We start from the raw sequence: 18,177 nt of genomic DNA, 5'->3' as shown, positions 1-18,177 counted from the left end.
AGTCTTGCCTTGAAGGCACCACTCCTTTTATTTCACTTTTTAAAAAATTATTCCTCTCTCATACAATACATCCTGACCACAGATTCCCCTCCCTCACTCCTCCCAGTCCCCCTATGTCTACCTTCCCCAGATCCACTCCTTCTCTGTTTCCCTTCAGAAAAGAATAAGCATCCCAGAGATATCAACCAAACACACACAACAAGTTACAATAAGACCAGGCACATACCATCATATCAAGGCCGGATGAGGCAACCCAGTAGAAGGAAAAGGGTCCTAAGAACAGGCAAAAGAATCAAAGACACCCCCACTCCCACTGTTAGGAATCTGACAAGAACTTGAAGCTGCACAACCATAACATATATGCAGAGGGCCTAGCTTAGACCCATACAGGCTCCATGATTGTGGCTTCCATCTTTATGAGCCCCTATGAGTCCTGGTTAGTTGATTCTGTGGGCAGTGTCCTCTTGGTTTCCTTGACTGCTCTGATTCCAACAATCCTTCCTCCTCATTTTCCATGGGGTTCCCCAAGCCCTACCTAATGTTTGGCTGTGGGTTTCTGCATCTCCTCCTATCAATTGTTCCATCAAATGAAGCCTCTCTGATGACAATTTGGCTAAGCACCAATCTGTGAGTATAGCAGAATATCATTAGGAATCATTTCATTAACTTTTTTTTGCCAGTAATGTTTGGTTCTATTCTAGGTCTCTGGGCTGTCCAGCCTCTGGTTCCTGGCTCTCCAGGCAGTATCGGGCATGAGCTCCCTCTCATGGAGTGGACCTCAAGTTGTACCAGTCATTGGTTGGCCACTCCGTAAATTCTGCTCCACCAATACCACAGCACACCTTGCAGGCAGGACATTTTGTAGGTTGTAGTTTTTGTGGCTGGGTTGGTGTCCTAGTCCTACAGCTGGAAGCATTGCCAGGTTATAGAAGATGGCTGGTTCAGGATCTGTATCCCCCATTACTGTGAATCTCTGCTAGGATCACCCTTGTAGATTCCAGGGATCAGATCAAGGGTGGGGTGGGGATGGAGGGAGAGTGTACAGGAAAGATGATTGGAATTGGGGGGCATTTGGGAGCAATGTGGAAATCTAGTGCACTGGAAACTCCCTTTATTCCATTTTTTGCATCTGGCCTTTCCTATCTTCTTCAACACAAGCCCTAGCTCCAGCTTTAATTTTTTGGTGCTCTTTTTCTCAAATTATACATTTTGTGTTTTTCTTTGCTCTGTTTGCTCTTTTTCATTGTAGACCCACATAAAAATGATCACTAGTAACCATGCAACAGAGTCAATCTGAGGCTGTCTTGAAATCTCAAGCAAGGAAATTAATCCATTATTTTTTAATTTTGCTTATTTTTAGGACTAAGGCAGGAAGTAGCCATATTCTTTGTAAAAATATCACAAGAATGGCTCTAGCCTAATTGCTGATATTGTTCAACCCTGAGGCCTCTCTTGAGCTTGGCCTCCATAGTTCACATTACTCTCAGCACTATGGTCTACCAAGCTCCTACTAGGATGTCCCATTAAGCCCTGCTTATAGTGTTTAAGTGCTTTGCTAGTCCAAAGTTTCCAATAGCATGGTCTGGACTGTCATAGCAATACCCCATTCCTGGTACCAATTTCTGTCTTACTTATTTTTCTATTGCTATGATAACACAATATTACCAAGGCAACTTATAAAAGAAAACATTTGTGAGTTTGCTTATAATTTCAGAGGTTGAGTCTATGACATCATGGCATAGCAGCAGGCAGGTAGGCATGACCCTGGAACTGTAGCTGAGAACTTAAATCTGACCCACAAGTGAGAGCAAAAAAAGGGAGAGGAGAGGGAGAGGGAGAGGGAGAGGGAGAGGGAGAGGGAGAGGGAGAGGGGGAGGGGGAGGGGGAGGGGGAGGGAGAGGGAGAGGGAGAGGGAGAGGGAGAGGGAGAGGGAGAGGGAGGAGGGAGAGGGAGAGGGAGAGGGAGAGGGAGAGGGAGAGGGAGAGAGAGAGAGAGAGAGAGAACTAAATGGGAATGGCATGGGCATGCTCTCATCCACATAAGCATAAGAAGTTATTTCCTAATCCAAACCATGTCAGAACACAGTCCAAGAATGGAGTCATGTGATGAGAATTCTGAACGCTTTTGACAACACTTCAAGAAAACAAGACATGAGTTTTGTGACCCTTTTCTTCAAGAAACACAGAATTGTTCTTGGAGTGTGTTTTCGTGCCCCTTCCAGGTGTAGTGGATAGGAATGAGTTTACTTCAGATTACTCATTATTGCTTGCTGCTGTTACTCAATTAAATGTTTAATCCTTTATATGCCTCTCTGGAAAAAAAAAACATGCATGCAGCTTGTCCTTGTGACTGTATACTGTTTGAACTCATGAAAACTTTACTCATGTGACCTTTCTAAACCCTCAGAGTATAAATTGTCCAAGGCTCTGAATACAGTTGGCTATTGTATGAAACCTTAGACCATATCATTTATAGGCTCCATTCTCTCAGGTCCCACTGCCTCTAGAGTCTTGGTGACAAACCCACACTTAGAATGTCAGGATTCTTCACTCTTTAAAAGAAATGGTGCCATCACAGTATGTCCTTGTTGTTTATTTCTTCAGTTCACTAGAATGAATGTGATTTCACTGTGAAGAATTAAGGAAGTGCAAATGAATATATAAAATCAACAATAAGTATCTGTAAAACTGCTAATGAGGAAAGGAGATTATAACATGGCTTTGTATATTTTTGTGCATTATCACCTTTTAATGTTTCACATTTTTTCCCAGAAAGCTTGTAACAAAAATACATGGAATTTGAGTTACAGTACACTGTGTGATTACAGAATCTAAACAACCTCATGGGGTCAAAACATTGCATTCCACTAAGAGAATCACATGATTAGGCAGTTACCCTATGCTAACCTGTTGTTCTAATCTCAGGTACTGGCAGACTTGGGATAACAATTTAAAAAAAAGGAAGAAATAAAATTTACCTCTTCCCATTGTTTCACATAAGTTGATGGGATGAGGATGTGAGGAATCCTTGTGGGGCAGGGTAGGTGCTGCTGGTTGAATACCAGACAGACACAGGTTCCCTGAGGTGAAGTGTATTGTGAAACACCACTCAGTACTGCAGGTGGAGATGGGTAGAGGGGAGAGCAAGAAAAGGACCTCTAGGACCAGGGAAGGTGGCCTGTTGGCTCAAAGACCACTGTGTATAGTGGTAAAGATGCTCTTAACATAGGCCTCAGCCAGTGCATTTACAAAGAAACACGTAACTCAGGAGCTAAGACCACACTGTAAAAACACCAGCTGCAATACTGGCAGAGCACCAGCCCTTCTGCCAGAGTTCCACTGGGTTCATTTAACAGAAAGGGGAAGAAACATTTGGTTTTTCAATGAAAATACTTCACTTCTACCTGTGTTAAATAACAACAACAACAACAACAACAATGATGACGACGACGACGACAACGACGACGATGACAATGATGATGTTATGAGCAGCTTCCTTACAAATGTGGAAAGAACTACTTGCCTATGAATGTCGTTCTTAGGAGAGGACAGAACTTAAAGCTACATCCACCTTACAAAAACAAGAAATTTAAAGCAAATGAAGCATTTTCCATTGCAAACAATCTCAGCTCAATCAGAACAACAGACAAACTAAACTCAAGTGAGACGTTTACTGTTCATCCAAGTACCTTTTTCTTTTTAATTCATTCTTAGAAACTGAGGCACCAGTGATAGCTGAGTGGTTTGTCTGGCATTCATGCACAAAGCACTGGATTCTATCCTCAGTGCCATAAAAAATGTAACTGCAATGTGCTATGGCATAACATTTTATTCTATATTTAAAATACCCTATTTAACATACATAACCTACATGTAAGTACCTGTGTGCTTATTTCTTTCAGCACTTAATTATCCTGGTTATTATAGTACTTTTATGTTTTTACTGCTGTAAGATTACTCTAGAGTTTAATTATTATAGACAGATTCTGCTGCTCTAAATATGGAATTTTATTCATCTAAGTGTTGATTTCTTTTTGAGCAAGAGTAGAAACTGGAATCACTCAAATTCTTTTAACTCTGTGATAAACCACTTCCCATTGCTGATGTAACAATAACAGACTTAATGGATTAAAACAGGAAAGATATATTATCTTATTATTTCTTAAATCACAGGTTCAAACCAGCCTCACAGGACTATCATCCTCAAATCCTAAAGTCAGGTAATCATCAGGGTTGGTGGAACTCTGAGGAGATCATTCATTTCGTTGCCTCTCTCCCGTATTTTGTACTTACAGACCTAGGATTTATGTTAAAAACCTTACTTTAGATAATGAATTATTTTTTAAGTGAATGTCTATTTATTACAAACAAAAACAAACAACCCCCCAAAACAAAAGCAGAACACAATAACAACAACAAAAAAAACCCACAATATTAAAAACCTACAAGCAACCTATTACATCTTTGCTTCAGGCATTCTTTTGCCTAATGGAGCGCTGTCACTTGAAATAATTCATCGTCTTTAGAAAGTAAAGAAAGTCTCCAAATTAGAACACTCTTAGTTCATTGCCCATTTAACACACTCACAAAATCCAACGAACACTTCCTAACAATGAAGTATGAAAGTTTATACACAAAATAATATATAATTGGATATTCACATTTTTTCTTCAAATTAACAGTTTGTTTCTTAATTTCAATAGTTTTTTTCTACATGTATCCCAAATTGTTAAGTTTGTGACTCCTTTCTCACATCACTTCCACCTCCTGCTTACAGTGTTTCTCCTACTGCTAATGACTGATCATCATACTTCCCATTAGGATCCTTATGATTTAGATGGTGTCCAAGTTTTGTTCATTTAAATCAAGCCAGGGGCATCTGGGAGGGACTGTTATTCTGCCTACCAAGCTACTATTCAAAGCACCTGCAAATACACACACACACACACACACACACACACATCTGAATTGCTTTACACATTTATAAAACAGTACTGATATTGTTATTGTTCACAGCATGGTACTTGTCTTAACAATATACATTGGCCATCATTTGTTGTTTGTAATAGTCTTATATGCCACCACAACCAATGATTTTACTCTGTTTCACTGGAAGTAGGTCACTAGTTCCACTAATAAGTAAAACCAAAATTGTTGCTATGAACATTTGGGGTTATTTTAACTTTTATCTAATAAAATAAGTGCTGTGTCTTAGTTAAGATGTGGAATTATGCCGGGCGGTGGTGGCACACGCCTTTAATCCCAGCACTCGGGAGGCAGAGCCAGGAGGATCTCTGTGAGTTCAAGGCCAGTCTGGGCTACCAAGTGAGCTCCAGGAAAGGCGCAAAACTATGCAGAGAAACCCTGTCTCGAAAAAAAAACAAAAAACAAAACAAAACAAAACAAAAAAAAGATGTGGAATTATGCTTCTATTATCCCCTTCTTTCCCAAATTCCATTGACATGAAACCATTTATTTTTTAATAATTTTAATTATTTTTTTTATGTGCATTGAGGTTTTGTCTGCATGTATGTCTGTATGAGATTGTCAGATATCCTGGAACTGGAGGTACAGACAGTTGTAAGCTGCCATGTGGGTTCTGGGAATTGAACCTGGGTCCTCTGGAAGAGCAGCTTATACTCTCAACCAACATGTATAAAATGAGTAAACTCTAAGAGTACAGAATACAAAGGCATGAGATTCGGGTGAACAGCTGAAGGGTATATGACCTGGAAAAGGCGCTAGTGAGGCAGGAGTTATCCTCTCCAGGGAAGCCTCCAAGCTCAGAAGGACATTGTGTCTGCGCTTCCAGAACTGGAGTGGAACTGCAGCACTTTACTCCATCCTTCTCCATCCCAGAGGGAGAGACTGGCAGTAGAGACACTTAGGGAGCTTTCAAAGACAACTCCTGCTGAAGATGATCACAGAAATTCTGTAAGTGTGTGTGTGTATACATACATATAAAAAAAATCGCTATTACATACTGAGGATATTCAACAAATGGCAAAATTTACAAGTAAATAAAGGATGATAGAAGACTAGTAGACAAAAATATGAAAGGTATTTAAAATAAGTATGCTTTAACAGTGGGAAGAGATGAAAATGGACTGATAATTATTTTCTGATATTGAATTTCTATTCTTCAAGGGTTCAAGGGAAGTCAAAGCAGCTCAAGGTAAGAAACTGGAGGCAAGAACTGAAGCAGAGACCATGGAGGAATGCTTCTTTTTTTTTTTGGTTTTTCAAGACAGGGTTTCTCTGCGTAGTTTTGCGCCTTTCCTGGAGCTCACTTGGTAGCCCAGGCTGGCCTCGAACTCACAGCAATCTGCCTGGCTCTGCCTCCTGAGTGCTGGGATTAAAGGCATGCACCACCACCACCCGGCTGGAGGAATGCTTCTTACTGGGTTGTTCCCTCCTAGCTTGCTCAGGTTGCTTCCTTATATACCCTGGTACCACCTGCCCAAGTGTGGCACCTTCTGCAGTGGCCCTCCCACATCAATCAATCAATCAATCAAAGGCCCCACAGGCTTGCCTACACAACAACCCAATAGAAGCATTTTTTAATTGAAGTTTGTCTTAAGTAACCTTAAGGTTACTATTGCTGTGACAAAACACCATGACCAAAAAGTAAGTTAGGGAGAAAGGGGTTTATTGGGCTTCCTACATTGTAGTCCATCACTGAAGGAAGCCAAACAGAAACTCAAACAGGGCAGGAACTGTTGGGCTCCACAGAGGTTTCCTAGTGAGATCTGAGCTTGCTTTACACAGAAGTGCTTCATTAGGGGATGGCTTGGCCATGTCCATGGTTACCAGGTGTTTAGAATGTTCTGCACTTGGCTGTGCTAGGGGGAGGTCTTTTGCTCCACCACTTGGCATTCCTTTAAAAGACCTTAGAAGGGACAGAAGAGGCCCTGATACAGGCCCTCCTGAGGCTATCCCGTGTTTCTGTCTTTCTCCCCTCTATATTTCTATCTAAATATTTCTCACTTCTCCATCCTCAAGAGTATCCTAGGAGAAAAAGTGGAAACTGGCCTCCCTCAAGGAACCTGGAGACAGGAGAAGATGCAGAGGCCATGGATGCGTGCTACTTACTGCCTTGCTTCCCCTGGCTTGTTCATCCTGATTTCTTATAGAACCCAGGACCACCAGTCCAGAGATGGCACCACGCATCATAGGCTGGGCCCTCCCCCATCAATCACTAATTAAAAATATACCTTATAGCTGGATCTTATGGAGGCTTTTTCTCTTTTGAGGTTTCCTCTTCTCAGATGACTATAGTTTGTGTCAAGTTGACATAAATATTTGCAGCACAAGATTTCTCTTTTATGATAGCAACTACAGCTGTGTCAAATTGGGGGAAAACAAAACTAATTAGGACAGGCATCACTGACCTCAATTGACTGAGGTCAATTCTAGGGACATGAAGTTATGCATCTAGAAACCATGTTAGAGTTTCAGTATGTGTCATAGAGCATGGGTTTGGGCAGATTTGTTATGTGCCAAGAATTTTGCATTTCTAGCTGTTGGGAACAATGGGTATTTCCATGGTTATATTTATGTGAGAGGATGTTACATAAATGGTTAATATTAATAACTATGGCAAAGCACCCTCTCCTTAATCTCTCCTCCTTAGCGTTGCACTCCCCATCCAAATCCAGAACTGCTCCTACAACTGGATCTCAGTATAAATAGAAGAGAGTAGCCCTTTTGTGTTGCAAAAAAAAAAAAGAATAATGCAGGTTGCACCTTTCAAGAGTAGTATACCATTTGTAGTCCCCACATACTGTGAAAGTTCTCTGAGCTGTGGTCAGCAGGATGTAACTTCAGAACATAGGGCAGCTTCTAAAGCAATGGTCATCCTTTTGTCCTTTCTTTACATCCTCCATCTCTTAGTGAAATGGATACTGAGAAGACAGAATATCTATTCTTTTTTTTTTGTGATATATATTTTTTATTTTACAATACCATTCAGTTCTACATATCAGCCATGGGTTCCCCTATTCTCCCCCCTCCCACGCCCTCCCCTTACCCCCAGCCCACCCTCCATTCCCATCTCCTCCAGGACAAGTCCTCCCCCGAGGACTGTGATCCACTAGGTAGACTCAGTCCAGGGAGGTCCAGTCCCTTCCTCCCAGACTGAGCCAAGTGTCCCTGCATAAGTTCCTGGTTTCAAACAGTCAACTCATGGAATGAGCACAGGACTTGGTCCCACTGCCTAAATGCCTCCCAAACTGATCAAGCCAATCAACTGTCTCACCTATTCAGAGGGCCTGATCCAGCTGGGAGCCCCTCAGTCTTTGGTTCATAGTTCATGTGTTTCCATTCATTTGGCTATTTTTTTTCAATAATTGAGTAAAACTGAAATTTATTATATGCCACAGTCGTCCTACGGACCTCCATGCTATATATATATAGCCTCTATGGTTCTATGGGTTGTGGTCTGATTGTTCATTTTATATCTAGAATCCACCAATGAGTGAGTACATACCATAACTGTCTTTCTGGGTTTGGGTTACCTCACTCAGGATGATATTTTCTAGTTCCATCCATTTGCCTGCAAATTTCATGCTTTCATTGTTTTTCTCTGCTGAGTAGTACTCCATTGTGTATATGTACCACATTTTTTTCATCCATTCTTCCGTTGATGGGCATCTAGGTTGTTTCCAGGTTCTGGCTATTACAAATAGTGCTGCTATGAACATAGCTGAGCATGTATCTTTATGGTATGTATCAGCATTCTTTGGGTATATGCCCAAGAGTGGGATGGCTGGGTCTTGAGGTAGTTTGATTCCTAATTTTCTGAGAAACCGCCATACTGATTTCCATAGTGGTTGTACAAGTTTACATTCCCACCAACAGTGGAGGAGTGTTCCCTTTGCTCCACATCCTCTCCAACATTGGTTGTCATTGGTGTTTTTGATCTTAGCCATTCTAACAGGTGTAAGGTGGTATCTCAGAGTCGTTTTGATTTGCATTTCTCTGATGATTAAGGATGTTGAGCATTTCTTTAAATGTCTTTCAGCCATTTGTAGTTCTTGTTTTGTGAATTCTCTGTTTAGCTCTTTAGCCCATTTTTTAATTGGACTGTTCAGTGCTTTGATGTCTAGTTTCTTGAGTTCTTTATATATTGTGGAGATCAATCCTCTGTCAGATGTGGGGTTGGTGAAGATCTTTTCCCAATCTGTTGGCTGTCTTTTTGTCTTATTGACTGTGTCTTTTGCCCTGCAAAAGCTTCTCAGTTTTGAGAGGTCCCATTTATTAATGGTTGTGCTCAGGGTCTGTGCTGTCGGTGTTTTATTTAGGAAATGGTCTCCAGTGCCAATGCGTTCAAGAGTGCTTCCTATCTTCTTTTCTATTAAGTTTAGTGTAACTGGATTTATGTTTAGGTCTTTGATCCACTTGGACTTGAGTTTTGTGCATGGTGACAGATATGGATCTATTTGTAATCTTTTACATATTGACATCCAGTTATGCCAGCACCATTTGTTGAAGATACTTTCTTTGTTCCATTGTATAGTTTTGGCTCCTTTGTCAAAAACCAGGTGTTCATATGTGCGTGGATTAATGTCAGGGTCTTCAATTCGATTCCATTGGTCCGTATGTCGGTTTTTATGCCAGTACCAAGCTGTTTTTATTACTATAGCTCTATAGTAGAGTTTGAGGTCCGGGATGGTGATGCCTCCAAGGGTTGCTTTATCGTATAGGATTCTTTTAGCTATCCTGGGTCTTTTGTTTTTCCATATAAAGTTGAGTATTTTTCTTTCCAAGTCTGTGAAGAATTGTGTTGGGATTTTGATGGGGATTGCATTGAATCTGTAGATTGCTTTTGGTAAGATTGCCATTTTTACTATGTTAATCCTACCTATCCATGAGCATGGGAGATCCTTCCATTTTCTGATATCTTCTTCAATTTCTTTCTTTAGAGATTTAAAGTTCTTATCAAAAAGGTCTTTCACTTGTTTAGTTAGTGTTATCCCAAGGTATTTTATATTATTTGTGGCTATTGTAAAGGGTGATGTTTCTCTGACTTCTTTCTCAGCCCTTTTATCATTTGTGTATAGGAGGGCTACTGATTTTTTTGAGTTGATCTTGTATCCTGCCACTTTACTGAAGGAGTTTATCAGCTGTAGAAGTTCCCTGGTAGAGTTTTTGGGGTCACTTATGTATACTATCATATCATCTGCAAATAGTGAAAGTTTGACTTCTTCCTTGCCAATTTGTATCCCTTTGATCTCCTTTTGTTGTCTTATTGCTCTAGCTAGAACTTCTAGTACTATATTGAATAAATATGGGGAGAGTGGACAGCCTTGTCTTGTTCCTGAATTTAGTGGTATCGCTTTGAGTTTCTCTCCATTTAATTTGATGTTTGCTGTTGGCTTGCTATAAATTGCTTTTATTATGTTTAGAAATGTTCCTTGTATTCCTATTCTTTCTAAGACCTTTATCATGAAGGGGTGTTGGATTTTGTCAAAGGCTTTTTCAGCATCTAGGGAGATGATCATGTGGTTTTTTTCTTTCAGTTTGTTTATATGGTGTATTACATTGACTGATTTCCGTATGTTGAACCATCCTTGCATCCCTGGGATGAATCCTACTTGGTCGTGATGGATGATTGTTTTGATGTATTCTTGGATTCGGTTTGCCAATATTTTGTTGAGTATTTTTGCATCAATGTTCATGAGGGAGATTGGTCTGTAGTTCTCTTTCTTTGTTGCATCTTTGTGTGGTTTGGGTATCAGGGTAATTGTAGCCTCATAAAAAGAGTTTGGTAGTGTTCCTTCTGTTTCTATTGTGTGGAACACTTTGAAGAGGATTGGTATTAGTTCTTCTTTGAAAGTCAGGTAGAATTCTGCACTGAAACCATCTGGTCCTGGGCTTTTTTTAGTTGGGAGACTTTTGATGACTGTTTCTATTTCTTTAGGGGTTATTGGTCTATTTAAATGGTTTATCTGGTCTTGATTTAATTTTGGTATTTGGTATTTATCCAGAAAATTGTCCATTTCTTCCTGGTTTTCCATTTTTGTGGAGTACAGGTTTTTGAAGTATGATCTGATGATTCTCTGGATTTCCTCATTGTCTGTTGTTATGTCTCCCTTTTCATTTCTGATTTTGTGAATTTGGGTGTTCTCTCTTTGCCTTTTGGTTAATTTGGCTAGTGGTTTGTCTATCTTGTTGATTTTTTCAAAGAACCAACTCTTTGTTTCATTGATTTTTTGTATTGTTCTCTTGTTTTCTATTTCGTTGATTTCAGCCCTCAATTTGATTATTTCCTGGCGTCTATTTCTCCTGGGTGAGTTTGTTTCTTTTTGTTCTAGAGCTTTCAGTTGTGCTGTTAATTCATTGGTATGGGATTGCTCCATCTTCTTTATGTGTGCATTTAGAGCTATGAATTTTCCTCTTAGCACTGCTTTCATAGTGTCCCATAAGTTTGGGTATGTTGTACTTTCATTTTCATTGAATTCTAGGAACTCTTTAATTTCTGTCTTTATTTCTTCCTTGACCCATTGATGTTTCAGGTGGGTATTATTCAGTTTCCATGAGTTTGTGGGTTTTCTATAATTTTTGTTGTTATTGAGTTCTAACTTTAAGGCTTGGTGGTCTGATAAAATACAGGAGGTTATTCCAATTTTTTTGTATCTGTTGAGATTCGTTTTGTGTCCAAGCATGTGGTCAATTTTTGAGAAGGTTCCATGGGGTGCTGAGAAGAAGGTATATTCTTTTGTGTTAGGATGGAATATTCTGTATATATCTATTAGGTCCATTTGAGTCATAACATCTGTTAGGTCCTTTATTTCTTTGTTAAGTTTCAGTCTGGTAGATCTATCTTTTGGTGAGAGTGGTGTGTTAAAATCTCCCACTACTAATGTGTGGGGTTTGATGTGCGTTTTAAACTTTAGTAGTGTTTCTTTTATGAATGTGGGTGCTTTTGTATTTGGAGCATAAATGTTTAGAATCGAGACTTCATCTTGGTGGATTTTTCCTGTGATGAATATGTAATGTCCATCCTGGTCTCTTTTGATTGATTTTAGTTTGAAGTCTATTTTATTAGATATTAGGATAGCTACACCAGCTTGTTTCTTAGGTCCATTTGCTTGGAAAACCTTTTCCCAGCCCTTTACTCGGAGGTAGTGTCTGTCTTTGGAGTTAAGGTGTGTTTCTTGTATGCAGCATATGGATGGGTCCTGTTTTCTAATCCATTCTGTTAGTCTGTGTCTTTTTATAGGTGAGTTGAGACCATTGATATTGATGGATATCAATGACCAGTGATTGTTAATTCCTGTTATTTTTTTGGTTGTGTTGTGTTGTCCTTCTGTGGTGTATGTTGGTGTAGGATTATCTATTGCTTGATTTTTCATGGATGTGTTTAGCTTCTTTGGGTTGAATTTTCCCTTCTAGTGCTTTCTGTAGGGCTGGGTTTGTGGACAGGTATTGATTAAATCTGGTTTTATCATGGAATATTTTGTTTACTCCGCCTATGGTGATTAAGAGTTTTGCTGGGTATAATAGTCTGGGTTGGCATCCATGGTCTCTTAGTGTCTGCATGAGGTTTGTCCATGATCTTCTATCTTTCATAGTCTCTATTGAGTAGTCTGGTGTTATTCTGATGGGTTTGCCTTTATATGTTACTTGGTCCTTTTCCTTTGCAGCTCTTAATATTTTTTCTTTATTCTGTGTGTTTAGTGTTTTGATTATTATGTGGCGAGGGGACTTTTTTTTTGGATCCAGCCTATTCGGTGTTCTGTAAGCTTCTTGTATCTTCATAGGTATTTCTTTCTTTAGGTTAGGAAAGTTTTCTTCTATGATTTTGTTGAATATATTTTCTGTGCCTTTGAGTTGGTATTCTTCTCCTTCTTCTATCCCTATTATTCTTAGGTTTGGTCTTTTCATGGTGTCCCAAATTTCCTGGACGTTTTGTGTTAGGACTTTTTTGTCTTTATTGTTTTCTTTGACTGACGAATCTATTTTCTCTATCGTGTCTTCAGTGTCAGAGATTCTCTGTTCCATCTCTTGCAATCGGTTGGTTATGCTTGTTTCTGTAGTTCCTGTTCGTTTTGTCAGGATTTCTATTTCCAGCATTCCCTCAGCATGTGTTTTCTTTATTGTCTCAAATTCATTTTTCAGATCTTGGAATGTTTCTTTCATCTGTTTAATTGCTTTTTCTTGGTTTTCTTTGATTTCTTCCCATTTTTTGTTCGTTTTTTCTTCCATTTCTTTAAGGGAGTTTTTTATTTCCTCTTTAATGGAGTTTTTCATTTCCTCTTTAAGGGAAGTTTTTATTTCCTCTTTAAGGGAGTTTTTTATTTCCTCTTTAAGGAAAGTTTTTATTTCCTCTTTAAGGTAGTTTTTCAATTCCTCTTTAAGGAAAGTTTTTATTTCCTCATTGAGGGAATGTTTTATTTCTTCTTTAAGGGCCTCTATCATCTTCTTAATGTCATTTTTAGGGTTGATTTCTTCTGTTTCTTCTGTCATGGTATGTTTAGGTCTTGCAGGTGTAGAATCACTAGGTTCTGATGTTGCCATATAGGTCTTTATGTTGTTGCCTGTATTTTTGCACTGGCGCCTACTCATCTCTTCCTCTGTGAGGTGCAGGTGGTGTCTGTGTCTGAGAGTGCCTCTCTTGTTCTAATTTTTAGTCTTGGTTTAGTAGGGGTTCTTGGTTAAATTGGTGCTTTTGGGCTATTTCTTCAGGGGCAGCTGATTTCGATCGGTGAATTATATACTTATGATTCTGGTGATCTGGTTTGGTGTCTGGGTAGCGCCTTCTTCTGTGTTCTCAGGTCACTTTTTGTTCATTTGTCAACTCCTCAGCTGATCTTGTTTCTTCAGACTTTAAGCTGTAGGCATCTGAATCCTCTCCCAGATGGGTTTCAGCTGAGCAGGGTAGTCTCACCAACACCTCCAAGTTGTTGGGTTTCACAGGATCAGCAGCTGGGCCCTGGGTTGTCCTCAGACGGAGTGTTCAGATTCGTTCTGGTTCTGACCCACGGAGATAGCTTCTTCCCCAGATGTTGGGGTTAGGGGCGTCCCTGTTCCAAGCTGTGTCTGCTTGTCTCCGTCCCTGGGCCTGTTTACCTCTGCGGTCCGCCGCCGGGCCTGTATGTCCCTGTCAGCTGCCGCTGGGTCTGTCTGCCTCTGGGGGCCGCCACCGGGCCTGAATGTCCCTGTCGGCCGCTGCACGTCTACCTCAGCGGGCTGCCGCTGGGCCCGTCTTCCTCCACAGGCCGCCGCCACAGGCCTACCTGCGTCTGCTTGTCTTCGCCGCCGGGCCTGTCTACCTCTGTGGGCCGCCGCTGGGACTGAATGTCTCTGCCGGCTGCCTCCGGGCCTGAATATCCCTGTAGGCTGTCGCCGCTGGGCCCGTCTACCTCAGCGGGCTGCTGCTGGGCCCGTCTACCTCCGCGGGCCGCCGCCGCAGGCCTACCTGCGTCTGCTTGTCTCTGCCGCCGGGCCTGTCTACCTCTGTGTGCCGCCGCTGGGCCTGAATGTCTCTGCCGGCTGCCGCTGGGTCTGAATATCCCTGTCAGCTGCCGCTGCTGGGCCCGTCTACCTCCACCGGCCCCCGCCGCAGGCCTACCTGCGTCTGCTTGTCTCTGCCGCCGGGCCTGTCTACCTCTGTGGGCCGCCGCTGGGACTGAATGTCTCTGCCGGCTGCCTCCGGGCCTGAATATCCCTGTAGGCTGTCGCCGCTGGGCCCGTCTACCTCAGCGGGCTGCTGCTGGGCCCGTCTACCTCCGCGGGCCGCCGCCGCAGGCCTACCTGCGTCTGCTTGTCTCTGCCGCCGGGCCTGTCTACCTCTGTGTGCCGCCGCTGGGCCTGAATGTCTCTGCCGGCTGCTGCCGGGCCTGAATGTCCCTGTCGGCCGCTGCCGCCGGGCCCGTTTACCTCAGCGGGCCGCCGCTGGGCCCGTCTACTTCTGTGGGCCGCCGCTGGGCCTGAATGTCTCTGCCGGCTGCCGCTGGGTCTGAATATCCCTGTCAGCTGCCGCCGCTGGGCCCGTCTACCTCCACCGGCCCCCGCCGCAGGCCTGCCTGCGTCTGCTTGTCTCTGCCGCCGGGCCTGTCTACCTCTGTGGGCCGCCGCTGGGCCTGAATGTCTCTGCCGGCTGCCGCTGGGTCTGAATATCCCTGTCAGCTGCCGCCGCTGGGCCCGTCTACCTCCACCGGCCCCCGCCGCAGGCCTACCTGCGTCTGCTTGTCTCTGCCGCCGGGCCTGTCTACCTCTCCAGAATATCTATTCTGATCAGCCCATGCCAAACTGAGAATTCCCATTTGAGACTGACATCACAGACATTAACCACCATTTCTATGCCAAATCACTTCTTAACAGAAGGGAAGTCACCATCACAGAAATGCAGAGTATTTCTTGGACACTTTATGGTCTCTTTAAAGAAGCTACTGGTGAACCTCCCAAATATATAATGTGAATTAATTTCTTCAAGGAATATGTTATTGATACAGATAAATCTCACTAATTTATAACCACCTAGAGTTATATGTAGCTAGTGTGCTTATTAAAGAAAACAAAGATTAGAATAGAGTTTTTTATTTGAAATCAGCTACCAAAGTGTTGACAAGCAGCAATCCTATTTTACTCTTTCTTCTTCTTCTTCTTCTTCTTCTTCTTCTTCTTCTTCTTCTTCTTCTTCTTCTTCTTCTTCTTCTTCTTCTTTTTTGTGGTGCTGGGAATCAAATGTTGAGCAACTTGCATGTTAGGCAAGCATCCTACTACTGACTAGTAACAATTGTAAAAGCCATGGTCTGGTGCTGAAATGTCACTAGACTAGATATACTTGGAATACAATACAGTTTTTACACCATCAAATAGTATAAATGAAACTCTGCTTTTGTATCACTCTTTTTCCTCTCCTCTCTCTCTCTCTCTCTCTCTCTCTCTCTCTCTCTCTCTCTCTCTCTCTCTCTTCCTTCCTTGTCTTCTTGGTTGACCTATAACTCACAGAGATGTACTTACTCTGTGCCTACCAAGTGCTAGCATTAAAGGAATGTGCCACCATGCCCAAACTCTATTGGTTTCTTGAAAATAGCCTCAAATGGTCAAGAAAGAGCTGTTGGGCATCTTACACAAGGACATATGGATACTAAGTGATAGTCAGGTTTATATACATCCAGACTTCTTACTTTCCCAATTCGTTTCCCCTTTAGCATCACATACTTGATTTATTGCTATATAATCTAGAATGAAAGTGCTGAGTTTCTCTTTCTTTTCCAATGTCCCTCATAACTATCCTCTATCCCTGTTTACAGAAAATTCCTTAAAACATCACTGATTATCAATGAGAAGAAAAAGAAACTTTGTTCAGTGAGAAATTTTATTGTCTGGAGAGTGCCTGTAAAAGGACAGAAGTTGGTACCAGGGACTGAGTTATTGTTGTGATAGGCCTGACCATGTGTTTTTTGGAGGAATGTGGACTTTGGGACTTTCAATAGAAAAGTGATTGGATGATTTAAGTGGGGCTTAGTAGTCCATACTAGTAGAAGCATGGAAGACAGTGGTGCTGAGGTTGTTTTGAACTGTGGGGGTCTGGCTCAAGAGGTTTCAGAGGAGAAGAATATTAGTATGTGGCCTAAAAACTGTTCTTTTTTCTTGTGATATTTTGGTGAAGAATGTGGCTGCTTTCTTCCCTTGTCCAAAAAATCTACCTGAGGCTAAATTGAAGATTTCTGGATTAACAGCTTTGGCAGAGGATACTTCCAGACAGTCTATTGACTGTGTTGCATGGTTGATAGTGGCCAGTCTAAGGACCAAGCTAAGAAAGGAAAAATACAAAATGTACAATTTGAGGAGAAAAGTGTAGCAAGCCTTCTTGTCAGACTATCTTTAGACTGCTAGCCTGCAAAAAATGACATGAAGACTTCTAATTAATTATGAAAGCTTGGCCTTTAGCTTATGTTTGTCTTAACTAGCTCTTATAACTTAAATTAACCCATTTATATTAATCTACATTGTGTCAAATTGTGTTACCTCTCTTTTATCTTTTACCTCCTGTTTCCTCTCCATGTCTCCTGGCATCTCCCATACACCTAGATTCACCTCCTCTTCCTTTCTCTCCCAGGAAATCTTACCTATACCTTCTGCCTAGCTGTTGGCCATTCAGCTTCTTATTACACCAATCACAGAGAATACATCTTCACATAGTATACAAATATCCCATAGCAAAAGGGGGCACCAAGAAGTGTAATGAACCTAAGTCTTGTGTTCAAGGAGATAAACAAATTAAAGAAAAACCTGATGCTAAATGGAATAAAGGGAGTGGAGGTGATCTCAAGGCAAAACCCTACCCAGCTAAGCTTCCAATTTGTGATTAAAGAAAAGGGATTTAAAAAAAAGCTTAAGGCCAGGTGTGGTGGCACAGGCCTTTAATTCTAGGACTAGGGATGCAGAGGCAGACAGATTTCAGAGTTCAATTCCAGCCTGGTCTACAGAGTGAGTTCCAGAACAGCTAAGCTTAAGCAGTGAAGGGAACCATCAAAAAGAGAAAGCTGGTGAAAATGTATTTGAATGAGAGAACCATGTTCCAGCCCCAGCAAGCAGCAGAGCTCGGCAACTCTGGCCACATTGTTCTGATTTTAAAGTCAAGGATACAAGAAAGAGGTTAGGGAATCTCCCTCCACAACTAAGGAAAGCTAATGAGGTCAAACATGTGTTGGGGTGTCCCTGCATGGAGGCTTAGAGAGACCATTGTGTGAACTATGAAGGTGAAACCTTGGAGACCCCCAAAGAGAAGTATGTTGCAGTCAACAAAGCTGAAAGGAGTTGGAAACCTAAAGAACATTTTGACATTAGACATGAAGATGCAGAGTTTGGAGTTTGCCCGCTGGTTTTTGGTCCTGTATTTCCTCATTATATTATATTCTCTTTTCTCCATTTTTGAATGGTAATGTATATTCTGTGCCATTGTATGTTAGAAATATGTGATCTGCTTTTTTATTTTGATTTTACAGGGGTTTACAGTTAAGAGATTGCATGAATCTCATTAGAGACTTTGAACTTTGGACTTTGAAACAGTGTTGAGACTGTTAGACTATGGGGACTTTTTAAGTTGGACTTAATGCATTTCTGCATTATAATATGGCTACAAGCCTATGGGAGCCAGGAAGTGGAATATGGTGGTTTGAATGAAAATGACCCCCCATAGGCTTATAAGGAGTGGCACTATTAG

Source organism: Peromyscus maniculatus, chromosome X (genome assembly GCF_049852395.1).
Source record: "Peromyscus maniculatus bairdii isolate BWxNUB_F1_BW_parent chromosome X, HU_Pman_BW_mat_3.1, whole genome shotgun sequence".
NCBI lineage: Eukaryota > Metazoa > Chordata > Mammalia > Rodentia > Cricetidae > Peromyscus > Peromyscus maniculatus.
The sequence above is the reverse complement of the archived record's forward strand: the minus strand, read 5'-3'. Positions refer to the sequence as shown.